This window comes from Oncorhynchus kisutch, linkage group LG4 (genome assembly GCF_002021735.2).
Source record: "Oncorhynchus kisutch isolate 150728-3 linkage group LG4, Okis_V2, whole genome shotgun sequence".
In the NCBI taxonomy this organism is placed as follows: domain Eukaryota; kingdom Metazoa; phylum Chordata; class Actinopteri; order Salmoniformes; family Salmonidae; genus Oncorhynchus; species Oncorhynchus kisutch.
Window position 1 is genome coordinate 73,285,091 of NC_034177.2, and position 17,138 is coordinate 73,302,228.

General features: G+C 43.0%; 1 protein-coding gene across 12 annotated transcripts in view; it reads left to right on the forward strand.

The window, feature by feature from the left end:
- Nucleotides 1-17,138, forward strand: part of LOC109889974 (protein FAM53B-like) — a 40,395-nt gene that overhangs the window by 2,810 nt on the left and 20,447 nt on the right. For 2 of the 12 annotated variants that reach the window (XR_004209842.1, XM_020481868.2), the window contains exon 1: nucleotides 9,895-10,046. The exons of 5 other annotated variants lie outside the window; for them this stretch is intronic. The gene's annotated coding sequence lies outside the window, so the exon portion shown is untranslated. Of the gene's footprint in view, nucleotides 1-9,894; nucleotides 10,089-17,138 lie in introns of those variants that run through there. 5 more of the 12 variants (XR_004209841.1, XR_004209840.1, XM_020481863.2 and 2 more) reach the window with 5 other exon arrangements.

A 17,138-nucleotide genomic window follows, 5' to 3' on the forward strand; every position in this document is an offset into this window, starting at 1 on the left:
AAAAGTAATAGGACTCCGCCCAGCTTTGGATTCAGCCACCTTATGCCCGAGCGAGCTGACACAATTTAACACATCTGCAGGAAAATGTGTGCAGGAAAAGCAGTTTTTAAATGCTGCTCAGCCATATAATACCACACATGGGGATGAGTGAGGTTTCCTCCCCCATATACACACATGCATACTCTCATATTGTACACGTACCTCCGGAGATGTGTACTGTATACGGTATTTGGTCAGACCGCTTGCTGTTGAGGTCAATATTGACCTTAGTCTGGCAGCAGTCCTGTCTGGGTAAATCAGATGGTATGTTGGTCCATGCCTCCAGAGCAGTAGAACACTAGAAACGTGTGTGTGTTCTCAGCTATTCTGTGCTATGTTAATGTCTGCAGGAGTGTGAGGAGAATCCGGTGTGTGTCTATGGTACAGTATTTTGGTTCAGAGCGTCCTGCACATAGTCTGGCTAACGCATGAGCGTGTGAGTGTACGTCTGGCCTGGAGCATATACTGAGAGAGTTCCCAGTGGCCACAGCCGGATGCTCAGAGGGTAGGAGGACTGTCCATGGAGGTCTGTCTCTCTCTGAGTGTAACGGTTTTCTTTAGGTGAAGTAGAGGCGGACCAAAACGCAGCGTGATTATATTGATTCATGTTTAATAAACAAAGATAAACATGAACACTACAAAACAATAAATGTGGAAAACCAAAAACAGCCCTATCTGGTGCAAACCACAGAGACAGGAACAAGGACAATCACCCACAAAACCCAACACCAAACAGGCTACCTAAATATGGTTCCCAATCAGAGACAATGACGAACACCTGCCTCTGATTGAGAACCATATCAGGCCATACATAGAACTAGACAAACTAGACATAGAATGCCCACTCAGCTCACACCCTGACCAACCAAAACATAGAAACATACAAAGCAAACTATGGTCAGGGTGTGACACTGAGCGTCATCTTTAATACTATCCCGTATCTGCCTGAGAGTGGGATAATCCCACCATTTGGACGCACTATCTTGTTTTCAACTGTTTTAAAGCCTCTCCCTCCCACCACTGGCCTAAAGCACTTCACAGAGGTTTCTGGGTGCATCCATCCAAAGCATACAGAGCCATTCTGTTGGACAAACATATTTCTCCCAACACTGAAATACTGTTGACCCTTCATAAAACTACAATGATGTGACACTTGGGTTGTGGTAAATGTGTGGCTGCTTGGCTCACTCCATAGGTCTAGTTTTTCGTGCCCTATAAGGATCAAGGAAGTCTTTCATTTGTGCTAGGGCCTCAGCCTTAGCAGTGGTCAGGTTGGACCACATGGATGAAAGCACTATATTTTTACACAGATGTTAGCGTCTGTCACGTGGTTACTCTGTCATGACTTCCGCTGAAATTGGTGCCTCTCCTTGTTTGGGCGGCGTTGGGTGGTCGACGTCACTGGCTTTCTAGCTGCCACCGATCTACGTTTCTTTTTCCATTTGTTTTGTCTTGATTGTACACACCTGGTTCCCATTACGTTATAATTTATTCCCTATTTAACTCTCTGGTTCCCACATGGTTTTGTGCGTGTTTGTTCTTTGTTTAGTGTTCAAGACTTCTGTGAGTTGGTGTGTTTTTCCCTACGTGGAAATTAGTGTTGTTTTCTTTTCGAGTAAAGTACGTCTTTTACTCAGTTCTGTGTCCTGCGCCTGACTGCTTCCTAACCTCTGCACACTGACACCTGACAGAAACACGCACCCAATATGGAGTCAGCAGATGCACCCAGTCCTCCGTTACCAGTGGAGGAGTGCGTCCAGCAGCATGCGACAATGCTCCAAAATCCACCCCTATGTCACCTGGACCCAGTGGGATTTGGCTCTCGCTCCCGAGGGCATATGATGGGACGGCTGCCGGGTGCCAGGGGTTCCTGCTCCAGTTGGAGCTCTAACTGGCGACCGTCCACCCGGCTCCCTCGGGACACGAGAGCGTGTCCGCCCTCATCTCTTGAGTTGGCCAATAGACGCAGCGTTGGTCCGCTATGAGGATTTCACCTGCCGCTTCCGGGCGGTCTTCGATCATCCACCTGAGGGGAGAGCGGCGGGGGAACGCTTGTTCCATCTGAGACAGGGGATGAGGAGCGCACAGGACTTTGCACTGGACTTCAGGACCCTGGCTGCCAGCGCAGGATGGAATGAGAGGGCCCTGATCGACCATTACCGGTGTAGTCTACGTGAGGACGTTCGTCGGGAGCTGGCTTGCAGGGACACCACCCTTACCCTCGACCAGCTGGTGGATTTATCCATCCGGCTGGATAACCTGTTGGCCACCCACGGACGTTCGGATCGGGGTCCGTCCATTCCGATCCTACACCAATGGAGCTCGGAGGTGCTGCTCTAAGGGTGACCGGAGGGGGGGCCGTTTCCTGCACCACCTGTGGCCGCAGAGGGCACACTGCTGGTCGGTGCTGGGGAGGCTCCCCAGGGAGTCGAGGCAGCAGGCAGGGCACTGGTGGATCATCCCAGGTGAGGCAGTAGGCACCGACTCACCCAGAGCTCCCTGTTGCGCACACGTGTGTATGTATAGCATTTCCTGAGTTTTCCCCGCATTCCCAGCATAAGGCGCTAGTAGATTCAGGCACAGCTGGGAACTTTATTGACCGGTCATTTGCACTTAGATTAGGGATCCCTATTGTTCCTGTTGATGTGCCCTTCCCTGTACATGCCTTAGATAGTCGTCCTTTAGGGTCGGGTCTGATTAGGGAGGTCACAGCTCCACTATGTATGATAACGCAGGAGGGTCATGAGGAGAGGATTAGTCTCTTCCTGATCGATTCTCCTGTGTTTCCTGTGGTGTTGGGGCTTCCCTGGTTGGCCTATCATGACCACACTATTTCGTGGCAACAGAGGGCTCAAGGGATGGTCACGTCAGTGCTCAGGGAGGTGTGTAGGTGTTTCCATAGGTGCAACTGAATATGCCGATTTGGCTCTCGCCTCCTGTAAAAAGAAGGCAATTCAACTACCATCCCATCGACGGGGGGACTGGGTGATAAATCTCCTGGTAGATGCAGCACTTCCCAGGAGTCACGTGTATCCTCTGTCACAGGAGGAGACGGCGGCTATGGAAACATATGTCTCCAAATCTCTGGGACAGGGATACATTTGGCCTTCCACTTCACCTGCCTCCTTGAGTTTATTTTTTGTGAAGAAGAAGTATGGTAGGTTTACGCCCATGTATTGACTATCAATGTATAAATCAGATCACTGTGAGGTACAGTTACCCACTGCCTCTCATAGCCAGTGTGACAGAGTCAATGCACGGGGCGCTTCTTCACCAAATCTCAAGAGCGTTTCAATCTGGTGCGTATCCGGGAGGGGGATGAGTGGAAGACTGCATTTGGTACCGCCTCTGGGCACTATGAGTACCTCGTCATGCCGTACAGGTTGATGAATGCTCCATCAGTCTTCCAATCCTTTGTAGACGAGATTTTCAGGGACCTGCACCTGCACTGACACCTGACATACTCAAGTTCAACAGATATTGAAGCAAAAGATTGATGCTGACAACTGAAAGCAATTGTTTAATGACAAAGAGTTTTGGAAATGATTAACATATCTCATACAGCCGTAATGTAGCTCAACACATATGGAGTACCTGGCTATTGTATGTAAATGTCAACATTATTTCAGTGCATACTGATATCAACTCACTGCCTTTTGCATCATACTAGGAGGTGGATGGACTTCATGAGCTGCTCTGGAGAGCTGAGCAGCTTTGATTTATGCATCGACAAGGGTGCATTTGACACCATAAGCCTGAACCCAGAGAACACTGAGGAGAGCAAAGCTTGTTACGTTCAAGCTCTGAGAGGGGCATTGAAAGAGGAGGGGGTCTTTGTTATCACTTCCTGTAGCTGGACTAAGGAACAGCTACTGCAGATGTTCAGCCAAGGTGAGCGAACCGTCGGAGACACTCCTGGAATGTTCTGAGTGGAACATTGAATTACACTTATCAGGACTCCTCCATCCCACTGTCAACATAATCTATTAGTTTCCAGAATGCAAAAGTCAGTTCTCATCAGTGACCTTGATTGTTTATGCCATATTTTATGCCATTATGATTATTTATAGGCTCAATAGCAAGTTAAGTGTTATCAACAGGGACTAGGGGAGTCTCTCATCGCTGTCTGATGAAAATCTCTTATCTCCAAAACAGAAGCTTTTCAGGAAATGGAAAGAGCGGACATATTTTACTATTTATAAACATACAATTACCAAACATTAGATGCTATTTTCAATACATTTTCTTGTTCATTAACCTAGAGTCATGAAAGGTTCAGAGTACATTGAGGGGATGTACTGCTTTCGATACGTCTGACAGCTGTTGGGCTTGTAAAATCTTTGTTTGGGTGGTTCATTTTGGTGCCTGACCTATTATCAAAACATCGATATAATGCCACAACTAAGACAGCTCTCCGGTTAAGCATCAGGTTATAACAAAAGCAGCCTTGATCAGCCAGTATTTAGGCCCCTTTCAATATGAGTTGAGGAGATGATAGCAGATACCCATAGACTTCCAGTCATTGCCTAACACAAGTTAGCATTGGTTCGCAAATCTACCTCTAACTGTCTTCATACCTGATACGGAGATGTAAAAATGTTATCCATGAGTTCCTGGGGAAGTAGATAAAGGGGCCTCACTGCCAAAATCCCAAAGTATCCCTTTAAGCACAACAAATTCATAACATTTTGAACAAATTGCATTCGTAACATATACCAATTGCAAAATATATATATGTTTTTTATAGCACAAAAACAACAGGGACCACTTTGGGCTCATAAGCACCACTTTCACAGCTACTGGCTACAATTATGTTGTTTTAATGGACTTTTATTTATCAATTGAAGTTACATTTTTGTGAAATATTCAGGGGAACAATTAGAATACCCTAAAATAAATATATTATTTTGTATTGAGTTATTTGTCTTGCTCTTAATTTTTTAAAATCAGATTCCAGACATCTAAATCTAAATTCTGCAATGATATTTTATTAGGATCCTCAATAGCAGCAGCCACTCTTTCTGGGGTCCACATAAAGCATGGCATAATACAGAACAAAAATAGACAAGAACAGCTCAAAGACAGAACAACATACATTTAAAATACGAATAATATATAACCGTTCACTCTTTCTGCCATTACCATATCACTGTACCCTGGTGTCCTTCTCAAAGCTTAGGAGGTACAGCTGTGAGTCACAAGGAAATGTGAGGGTTAATGCTACTAAATGTGATGATATTGTCAGACACAGCAGAGGGGGCCATTTCTCGGCAGAAGAAATTCATCAAGCCTTGTCCTCTAATCAGCAGCACCTTGTTCCTTAAATAAAATCACACACCCACACACACATAAAATACCAAAAACGATTTCACATTAATTGTCATATTATGTGCTGTTATGTGCTGTTGTCAAAACCAGTTTTATAAAAAGTCCTATGTTTCAGATCATTCATGTCATGTTTAGATTGATGAATCCAAAATCTCCCTCCGGGAAAGATTGTAACTTTTGAATGTCAAATAGCTATGTGGCTTTCTAATATGATCATCTTTTGCTAACATTACAAATATTTACAAATTTCCTATGAAACCTTTTAGTTCAGATTGCCATCAGTTCTTCTTGGCCTTTTATCAACCCCATTTACTTTGTTCTAACTTACGTACGTATTATCATATTTAAGTGGATTCTCCTGCCTTGTGGCATTGAGGTCATCACTGACCCATATGGACTCATCATCTTCATGTGCGGTCAGTTAGCTGTAGTCAGAAGACCATGGACTATTAGGTCTTCCTAGTGTAGGGCATTGATAATCTTGTTCACCGGACACCAGCCATGTGTCCTCTCTAGCCTGTGTGAGGAAAGATAGAGAACTGAAGAGTACAGGGAATAGTTATCTAATCTGTACCCTTTTCAAATGCTTATTAACCAAATAGGGATGGTATCATGTTCAAGTTCTGTAAATCCAGAGCTACAGTGTATTGCTTATACATTAAAGTTGCAATCAGCAGTTGAAACAATAACAAAGTGTGATTCCTGCAACTGTTTCGGTAGAAATCTGAGGGATGTGGCTGGTGAAATGTAACCAATCTCAAATTCATACAGCGCTATAGATGCAAGAACTCCCCATCCATTATATCAACATTTTAGTTTTAACAATTTTTCAAGGATATACAGTGTTTGTTTACATTTACTTTGTTTACAAACATTTGAGGAAAACCAGGTTACATTTCAGGTTCTAATGGGGTAGGACAGTTGAACTAAGCTCATGAGGCATTTATAAGTTATATTCTTCCCAAATCAATGGGTACATATCATTAATTTATAAGTATAAAAATGTATGTAGCAGCTGCAGATTGCCCCTTTACTGTACAGTATCTTTGGATTAAGCTGTGAATGTATTTATCATGTCTACCTATGTCAACATTTTCCATTCAGAAGTCCTCTGCAATCCACCTTAATAACCAGCTCATAATGAATAAACAGAGGGCATGGTTCAAAGAAAGATCAGTGATTTCCTGTCTTAACTCATTCTGTCATTAATAACTCTCAATCTACCTCTAATTGGAATCTGGGCGGGTGGCCCAATGGGAGCAGTTGATGCCGAGGCATGCTATTGAGTAAACACATGCAACGTGTTACGAAAACTACTGCCTGGAAATTTACAAGGCACTGAAAATCCTGACTGGATGTGCATTGACACATTATACCATTACACAACTTTTTCCCATGAAACAAGATGCTTCTTGACTGTCTTCACTCGATGACCAATATTGTCTCATTGAAATGTACACTGTCTGAGACGAGACAGCATCTAAGGAAGTCTTCAAATGGCTCTTTGTTTGCCTGGCACAGAACCAATGTCTTTGTTCTGCACCACAGATTAGATTGAATTACGGACTGAAGCTCGCTGCTCTTTGCGTAAAGCCCACTCGCACAGGTGCTGTTGCTAAGAGACGTAGACACAAATATGGAGGCTTTGGGAGGCACTGAAATCCTGTTAATCAAAGTCATGTCATGAGAGTAATCCAGTCAACTTTACGATACAGCATGCCTTATCGTCAGGGTATCCTGCTAATGCAGTTGCCAAACACCATTCAAATAAACCTCAATTTGCATCTGTAGATAGCACCTTAGTTCCTTGTGGATGAATAGAAGTGAATGATAGATGTATCATTACCATGAAAAGTTTTATGCATCTGCTATGTTTTTGATGTATTTTTACCTTCATTTAACTCGGCAAGTCAGTTAAGAACAAATTCTTATTTTCAATGACGGCCTAGGAACAGTGGGCTAACTACCTTGTTCAGGGGCAGAACGACAGATGTGATTGTGATCCTGTCACCCTGAGGGTTTGATAGTGGTTAATTTGTTAGTTTATGAGGCTGTGAACAGGAACACACCCCTGGAGCTCTGCTGCTGTTCATGGAAAAAAGCATGCCCACTGTACTGCGTGTTTTAAGGCAGCAGTCATTAAACTGGTTCCAGGAATTTGAGGCCTAGTAAATGATACATTTTGTTTCACTCATCTGCTTGGAGCATGTTATGCTGTTTCAACAGATGCCTGGCATGCCAAGCTAGTTGAGCAATCCTATCTTTTGGTGTGACAGGTAGCCTAGTGGTTAGAGCGTTGGGCCAGTAACCGAAGGGTTGCTGGATCGAATCCCTGAGCTGACAAAGTAAAAATCTGTTGTTCTGTCCCTGAACAAGGCAGTTAACCCACTGTAGGTTGTCATTGTAAATAATAATTTGTTTTTAACTGACTTGTCTAGTTAAATAAAACAATCTGAAAAGGACTGGTGTGGGTGGCTGGAGGCTTTTTTGCACATTGTGCTGTTTTAGGATGTCCACTGTAATTTCAAATCAAATCAAATTGTATTTGTCACATGCACCGAAACCGACAGAACATACCCTAGTTCAAGAAATAGAGTTAAGAAAATATTTACTAAATAAACTAAACCAAAGTAAAAAAATAAATAAAATAAAAAATGTTTATCAAAAAGTAACACGATACATTTACATAACAATATGTACCGAGTCAATGTGCGAGGGGTTAGTCGAGGCAATTTGGAGTGACTATGCATAGATAATAAACAGCGAGTAGCAGCAGTATAAAAACAAAGGGGCTTGGTCCCAGTGATGTATTTGGCCATACTCACTACCCGCTGTAGCGCCTTGCGGTCAGATGCCGAGCAGTTGCCATACCAGACGGTGATGCAACCAGTGCACATGCTCTCGATGGTGTAGCTGTAGAACTTTTTGAGGATCTGGGGACCCATGCCAAATCTTTTCAGTCTTCTGAGGGGGAAAAGGTGTTGTCGTGCCCTCTTCACAACTGTCTTGGTGTGTTTGGACCATGATAGTTTGTTGGTGATGTGGACACCAAAGAACTTGAACCCCTCAACCTGCTCCACTTCAGTCCCGTCGATGTTAATAGGGGCCTGTTCGGCCCTCCTTTTCCAATAGTCCACGATCAGCTCCATTGTGTTGCTCACATTGAGAGAGAGGTTGTTGTTCTAGACACATGATCTGTGTTTCATGAGCCACAGAAGACATACACTATATAGGCATACACAATATGGGATATATGGGCGTCATTCTCAAGGCCAAATAAAACAACATGAGCTGGCTCACACCCAGAGAAAAGGATTTTATCTAGAGGTGCTGACTGACGGAGAATAAACTATAAGCTATGAAAATAAATAGAGTCACACTCTCTATATATTAGCTCCCATTAATTTATTGGGTAAATCACCAACATTTCGGCATCACTGTGCCTTATTCTCAAAGCAACATGAAAATGTACAGTAGGTTCATAACTTGCCATCATCAGCAGGCAAAGTGTGCTGGCACTGTGGTGACGACTGACTTTTATTCCACTCATTATGCTCATCAAAAGTTGCAGAGTTGATGCCGCCCCAACACCATGAATGCTGTGCTTTCATTTCAGTCTCAAGTGTGATACAGTAAATATTTATGTTTTTTGTATTTCTCCTTGGAAACCGTTTGACCTCTTAATATGATTTCCGGGTGCTGATTGAATTACTCCTGCATGTAGCTGTGTAGTTTTCCTTGCCGGGGAAGCAATGTGGAAGTGGGAAAGAGTCCTCCTTGCCACATTTCAAACCATCTGTCAGGTTCCAGTGAAACCTTTACAGGCAGCTCAGTCAACTTCACAGTTACAGAGCACATGGATGTAGCTATATATAATACTGTATATCTCTGCATACAACCATTATACATTTATTTAGGCTACTAGGCCTGGCCTAGTATTTGTCTACTGCTACAATAGTTTACAGAACTGTACTACATGTTTCTACATGAACTATGGGTGTATATAGACATTACTGTGACAAAGAAGGAACACTTTTAGACATGCCTAACAAATGGCAATATGAATGAGAGCATTTAATAGGATCTACATATTTTAGGCTAGTGTCATACATTACAGATGGTTCAGGCCTGGAAACAATTTGTTTTAATTCATGTCACAGGCTTAAGAGGGTCAGTCAACCACAGTCACATTGTGATAGTTGACACATTTACAAGTGAACTAGTAACTGTAACAATGTTACTACAGAGTTGTACATTCAGAATAGCTTGTGGGAAAAGAAAAGGAACACACAGGTAGACGATACCAATATGGGGGGGAGGGGGAGTAAATTATGTAGTTTCTATTGAACTAGAAATAAAATACACGTGTAATGAATGGCAAGAAACATGCTGAATATATAAATAGTATCTGTATAAGTACGGTTAAGCGTAATTGTTCCAATTGGCTACACCACTGTGGAATCAATAGTTGCTTCCTCCCTCTGCGTGAGAAATGGTTTCGCTGAACGCGGATTTTGTTTCAACTTTCCAGCGAGCACGGGGTTTCAGGCAGTTTCTCAGTCCCACACTGCCATCGCCGCTGTGGAGGCAGTAGTGCGCATGAGGATCCACACACTTTTCTGGTCCTTTGTTGCGGAAATCGAAGATGACTTAACTTCGACAGACTCTCAGCTGGCCAGGTAGTAAGCCATCCATCCCGACATCATATTTTCTTTGAATTGGTAGGCCACTCTTGAGAATGAATGCTATCCTTTTTTGGGGTGTCTTTGTTGCCCAAAGTAGTTTGTTGATTGCTGAAATTTGCTTGAGCTTTTTTCCATTGCAAGAAGTTGAAAACACAATTTCCCAAGCTTGTTTCTTATGTCTAGAGAAAGTTAAATATTGTCAACAATATGAACTGGGAAGTGTTGCTTGCTTGTGATCCATGCTATCATAATAGCAGGAAACAAAGTGCTTGGGAGATTGTGTTTTCAGGGACGATATTGAAAGGCTGTAACCCCAACACAAATTATTATCGTGTTTTATGTATCTTAAAATAGGCTACTGCACAATGTAATTGAGGAACAAGTTAAATACCGTGTTGCGATGCTGCGTAAACTTGCTTGCTTTCTAGCTGCCGGTTGCGCATGTTTCCACTGTAGGAGAATAGCGCATAGTCAAATAAGAGAATAGAAAGGAGTTGATTGAGAGATCATTTGCGTTGTGCGCAGTGCTTGGGCAACTGGGACAAAGCCTTCCTGTATTCTATGCTCCAGCTCTGTAACCCGGTTCAACTGAACCCCCCTCCTCCCTTGTGTAGTACTACTTTTTTTTCCTCCGCAGCGCTCACCATGCCTGTGTAGCACATGGGGATGTGTGAAACTTACTTCTCAGCCTTAAGTGTTGCCACTTGCAGCTGACTGCTACCTATTCGTGTGGCGCTAACTGTTAAGACAGTTTCAGGAGGGTAGTCACATGTGCTAGCAAGGCAGCAGTCCTGGGTTTGAGCCTTGGTGTGAGCCAAATCAGGAGCAAGTGATACTTGCTAATCAAGCCATGATGATCTTTACAATGGTGCCTTGACCCAGATATACAGTTGTGCTCAGCTCAATGCTGGGGCAGCTTTTGAGTACATTTTGAGGGGGGAATGTAGCAAATGGGGATGTGTGAAACTTGCTTCTCAGCCTTGAGTGTGACTTCTACCTGCGCTGCTGAATTGCTAGCTTTTGGTGTGGTGCTGACTGGTAAGATGCTTTACGAGGGTGGCAAGGCCTGGGTTCAAGCCTGGTGTGACCCGAATCAGGAGGTACTCTCTTAGCAAGCAGTGTGCAGTAGCCCATCCTTTACACCTGCATACCCTCAAATATCCAGATTGGGAATTGTAGAGATCATATTATTATTGTTGTAGGCACTTTGGGGTTTGTAAGTTGTCCCACTTTTAAGTCATGTTGTGTGCCTGTAACACTGGTCTGTTTCAAGAACTGCCAGTTGGAGGGAAGTGTGGCTTTCTTATCTCATTTTATTGACACCCTCCTCAGCACCGCAACCTGTGAAAAGATTGATAGTCATTTGAGGTGTTTCATGAGTCACACACACACACACACACACACACACACACACACACACACACAACCTTACAGAAAAACCACATGATTTCAAGTGAAATTGCACATGTAAACAAGTGTTTTGGGAACACTTAACATGGAACTACATGTAAAAACATGATCACATTAACTTCACATAAGATCACATGCCACTGGAAACACACTGGTTGAATCAATGTTGTTTTCATGTCAATGTGGAATATACGTTATGTGATCACGTGTTTTTGGAACACTTCACGTGAAATTCATGTGGGTTTTCCTTAAGGCCACACACACACACACACACACACACTGGGCAAGACTTCAGACTCTAGGCTCTAAAAATGAATAATAGAGTTGCACACTATATATAAGCTGTCGGTAATTTATTGGGTAAACCAATGTTTCAGCATCACTGTGATTTTTAAACAAGTCAGTTAAGAACATATTCTTATTTACAATGACTGCCTACACTGGCCAAATTGTGCGCCAGCCTATGGGACTCCCAATCACAGCTGGAGCTCCCAATCACAGGTTAGAATACAGCCTGGATTTGAACCCGGGTGTCTGTAGTGATGCCTCAAGCGCTGCCTTACACTGCTGCACCACTCGGGAGCTCCTCGTGTGATGGCACATGAGAAGGCACTGTGATGCCCAAATGTTCATGGAATACCTAATAAATTACTGGGAGCTTGTATATAGAGTGTCCGATTCTCTTCTTCTTCTTTTTATAGCCTACAGTTTACTCGCCGTTAGTCAGCACCTCTACTAACTTTTTTGAATGTGCGCCAGCTCATGATTTTCACAAGACTTCACACTCATCAACATATTTCAGCCTTTTATTGTAATTGAGTTCTGTAATTAACATCATCCTTCTCGTTTGTGGTTTTGCAGAGGAGGGTTCGCAGCTGGGATGTCTTGATATGAGTCACTTTGTTCTTTGTTTGTGTTGCTGAGTGGAATGAAACACGTTGACTTGTGAACAAACTAATTTATATGCCACTTTGAAGGTGTTCTGAATGGTAGAATTCAGTTTCAAGGAGCTCAGACAACCAAACCGCTCCTACGCTCTCTTAACAAAACAAAGTGTTGAGATTCAGGAGCTGGCAGGGAAATGCTGTACTGTTAGATTGCATTGTTTTTGGAGTCCTGTTTTGGACCATCGTTGGAGTGTGTAATGTAATTGCGTGACTACAGAATGTTTGGGTAGGCCTACACTGATTAAAGTACCACTGACAATGGAACACTTTGACTGGGTTTGCCAGGGTCGTTTCATTTGGGACTAGGGAAGTTATTGTTAGAGTATGTGTTTTTTGCACTCTTGTTATGTTGTGGGAGAGATGGTTGATCTTTACTTCATGAACTAAATACCAGACAGGACTGGTTTTGTACCAGGAAGGCCTAACATTCCATGGAATGCTTACAGTGTACTTGTCTGTGTCTGTTCTCACCGTACTGGGACAGCCTGAAAGGAGGTATGCCTCTGTGGGTTTATACACCCCTGTTCTCTCTTTACTGAGGTGGTTATTGGCAAATGAACTAAAGTGTAGTTTTAGTGAATGTACATACAGTAGAGTTGACCTTTGGTTTCTTGCTTGCATGTGAATTCACTCATTCACTTGAAAACTAATCTCAGTTCCACTGGCAAACTAGGTGGAAAGTCAGGCTGAGATTGGATCAGCTCTAGTATCTAATTGCAAAGGGGATGTTGATAGGGGTAGACCACCAGGCCTGTGTGTGTCTGAGACAGTCTAAGGGCTGTTTGTTGAGGAAAGAACAGTTTTGTTGTGTGTTGGTTCATACTTCTCAGCTATGGTGGGAAATACAGTTATGATGACTAAGCCTGTGTCTACACTTGACACTTACATGTGACATATGCCTTCGGAATACGAATCTTTCATTGAAAAGATGGGTCTAGACACACAAAAGTCGCTTTGTGGTTTGATTGTGTTCAGATCCGGCTAATCACTTCAGGATATGGTCAGGGAGGCATTGTGTGCCGATTTCTCCACAGTCTGGACACAATCAGGCTACCGAAAGCACTCCTCTCACATATCTCCAGAATACTTGTGTTTTGGGACAGACAGGCATCTTTTCATTATAATGTTGGAGGAAACGCATTCCTAGTATGTGGAGAACATGTTTGCTGGCCTCAAATGCTAGCCAGCCAGCTAATATTTAGAAAAGCTTTTTTTGTTTTGTTTTGTTATGCTAACTAGTTTGCAATCCCTTTAGCATTGCTTGCTAGCTTGCTGGCTAGCTACAGAGGTTAGCTGGCTACTTCACTACAGTAGTTAGCTATTTTCATCAGCTTCTGTTGTGTTATCATATTTAGACTATTCCTCCACTTGTAGAATGCGTACTGGTATTTGAATATAGCGCGGGAACAGAGTGTGGGTAGGGTGGACACATGTACAGTTGAAGTCGGAAGTTTACATACACCTTAGCCAAATACATTTAAACTCAGTTTTCCACAATTCCTGACATTTAATCCTGGTAAAAAGTTCCTGTTTTAGGTCAGTTAGGATCACCACTTTATTTTAAGAATGTGATATGTCAGAATAATAGTAGAGAGAATGATTTATTTCAGCTTTTATTTATTTCATCACATTCCCAGTGTGTCAGAAGTTTACATACTCAATTAGTATTTGGTAGCATTGCCTTTAAATTGTTGAACTTGGGTCAAATGTTTCGGGTAGCCTTCCACAAGCTTCCCACAATAAGTTGGGTAAATTTTGGCCCATTCCTCCTGACAGAGCTTGTGTGACTGAGACAGGTTTGTAGGCCTCCTTGCTCGCACATGCTTTTTCAGTTCTGCCCACAAATTTTCTATAGGATTGATGTCAGGGCTTTGTGATGGCCACTCCAATACCTTGACTTTGTTGTCCTTATGCCATTTTGCCACAACTTTGGAAGTATGCTTGGGGTTATTGTCCATTTGGAACACCCATTTGTGACCAAGCTTTAACTTCCTGACTGATGTATTGAGAGGTTGCTTCAATATATCCACATAATTTTTTCCCCCTCATGATGCCATCTATTTTGTGAAGTGCACCAGTCCCTCCTGCAGCAAAGCACCCCCACAACATGATGCTGCCACCCCTGTACTTCACTGTTGGGATGGTGTTCTTCGGCTTGCAAGCCTCCCCCTTTTTCCTTCAAACATAACGATGGTCATTATGGCCAAACAGTTCTATTTTTGTTTCATCAGACCAGAGGACATTTTTCCAAAAAGTATGATATTTGTCTCCATGTGCAGTTGCAAACCGTATTCTGGCTTTTTTATGGTGGTTTTGGAGCAGTGTCTTCTTCCTGGTTGAGCTGCCTTTCAGGTTATGTCGGTATAGGACTCGTTTTACTGTGGATATAGATACTTCTGTACCTGTTTCCTCCAGCATCTTCACAAGGTCCTTTGCTGTTGTTCTGAGATTGATTTGTACTTTTCACACCAAAGTACGTTCATTTCTAGGAGACAGAACACGTCTCCTTCCTGAGTGGTATGATGGCTGCGTGGTCCCATGGTGTTTATACTTGTGTACTATTGTTTGTACAGATGAACGTGGTACCTTCAGGCGTTTGGAAATTTCTCCCAAGGATGAACCAGACTTGTGGAGGTCTACAATTTTTTTTTCTGAGGTTTATTTTTCCCATGATGTCAAGCAAAGAGGCACTGAGTTTAAGGTAGGCCTTGAAATACATCCACAGGTACACCTCCAATTAACTCAAAGGATGTCAATTAGCCTATCAGAAGCTTCTAAAGCCAATACATCATTTTCTGGAATTTTCCAAGCCGTTTAAAGGCACACTCAACTTAGTGTATGTAAACCTCTGAACCATTGGAATTGCGATACAGTGAAATAATCTGTCTGTAAACAATTGTTGGAAAAATGACTTGTGTCATGCACAAAGTAGATGCCCTAACCGACTTGCCAAAACTATCGTTTGTTAACACAAAATTTGTGGAGTGATTGAAAAACGAGTTTTAATGACACCAACCTAAGTGTATGTAAACTTCCGACTTCAACTGTAAATGTAGATGCACGACGTGTTTGGAATTCCATGATCGGAACTCGGGTATCAGGATGCAAAAGCTGCATGAACTGTCAAGTCTAGACATGGCCTAAGCTTCGTCTTGCTTTTTATACGCAGCATTGTTTAGTGTCACAAAGATTGAAGATCATATCTTCCTCAAACCTTTCCAGACAATCTGTTGATATCAAACAACTGTGCTATGTCTTATTTTGTATGCACTTGCATGGTATAGTACAACTGTGTTTACAGTCTTCCAGAGTATAGGCCTTATTCAAGGAATTTCTGCCTATGTTTCTGCCAAAGTAGATTTGCATGACAATCACGATCTCCCAAACTATCCAATGCCGTGTTAAAAAATGGGTTTACTTGCTTCAATTTCTTATTTTTAGCACAGTAAAATCTGAAATGCTGGAATCTACATGTGAAAGACAGTCAAGTCGAACAGGGTTGTCTCAGATAGCTAGGCAGGCGGTAGGCAGACAAGAGGGACTTGTTTTGGACATGGGATAGCTGCAGTAATTTATGGAGGTAATTAAGCAGAGTTGGTTTTTAAAGGGGATCACTCTGTGCTCCTGTGTGTGCTTAAGACGCACACATTTGCAAGGCTTTTGTGTGCGCGAGTCCCTATTAAGGCTTCATTCTCTGAGTGGGCAGCTGCGTGCCTGTCTGCGAGGCACTGGACCATACTCTCTCTCTGTCGCCCTCTCACTTTATCTCTCTCCTTTGCTCTCTCCCCTCTTTCTTTCTGTGGTTTCCTGGCCCGAGGCGTTATGCAAAGCCTCCAGAAAGAAGGATTGTTGGCCATGCCAGTCTGTGCCTCTGTGTTGCACACAGCCCTTTCTCTCTTTCTGTGACCTTCAGTCATAACTGCTCTGCTTCGCCCACAGCGTCAAAAGCTGTGAGCTGAGTTCAAAACAAAAAGTAATGTTCCACTGTCTCCCCCACGTTTCTGTGTGTACATCTCATTTACATGATGCGCCCACAGAGTCTAAGATGGACTGCTGAGCAGAAAGGAGGCATTCTGGCATACACCAGAGCAACCTTCCCCAACCCCCTGCCAATGACCAGATCTGATTTCAGATTAAAAGCATTCTGGGAAGGGAAGACATTTTTAAAGCCAAGTGACACATTGCACCATCAGTGTGTCCCACCACCACATCAGTGTGTCCCACCACCACATCAGTGTGTCCCACCACCACATCAGTGTGTCCCACCACTAGTCTGAAATGGCTTCCTTTCATTTTCTTCATTACCACTGATTGGTGAGAGGCCTGATAAGAAGCCTTATGATGAGATGGACAACCATCACTAATGGACATTCACCCTGACCTTCTGACAACTGAAGTGACCTCATGTTTTGTTTTTTTTGTCATTCACTATCATAAGACGTCTGTTATGAATGACAAAGGAGTCATTCTTCTGTTTATCCTTCTCCTTTCTCCCTGCTTTTCTGAACGACACTGCATATTTCCTGTCTGAATCACTCAAGGTTTGGATAGACTTTCTGTTGATGCTGTCTAGAGTGTAATCCATCAATTATACACCCCTAAAAAAAGCAATCGTATGTTTCCATTGTTTTATGGCGTAGACAGTCTAAATAAAAGTATTAGCAAGCAGATCCTGTTTTCCATGCTAGTTCTGAAGCAGTGGGCTGCACTTCACAGTATTTGCCACAGT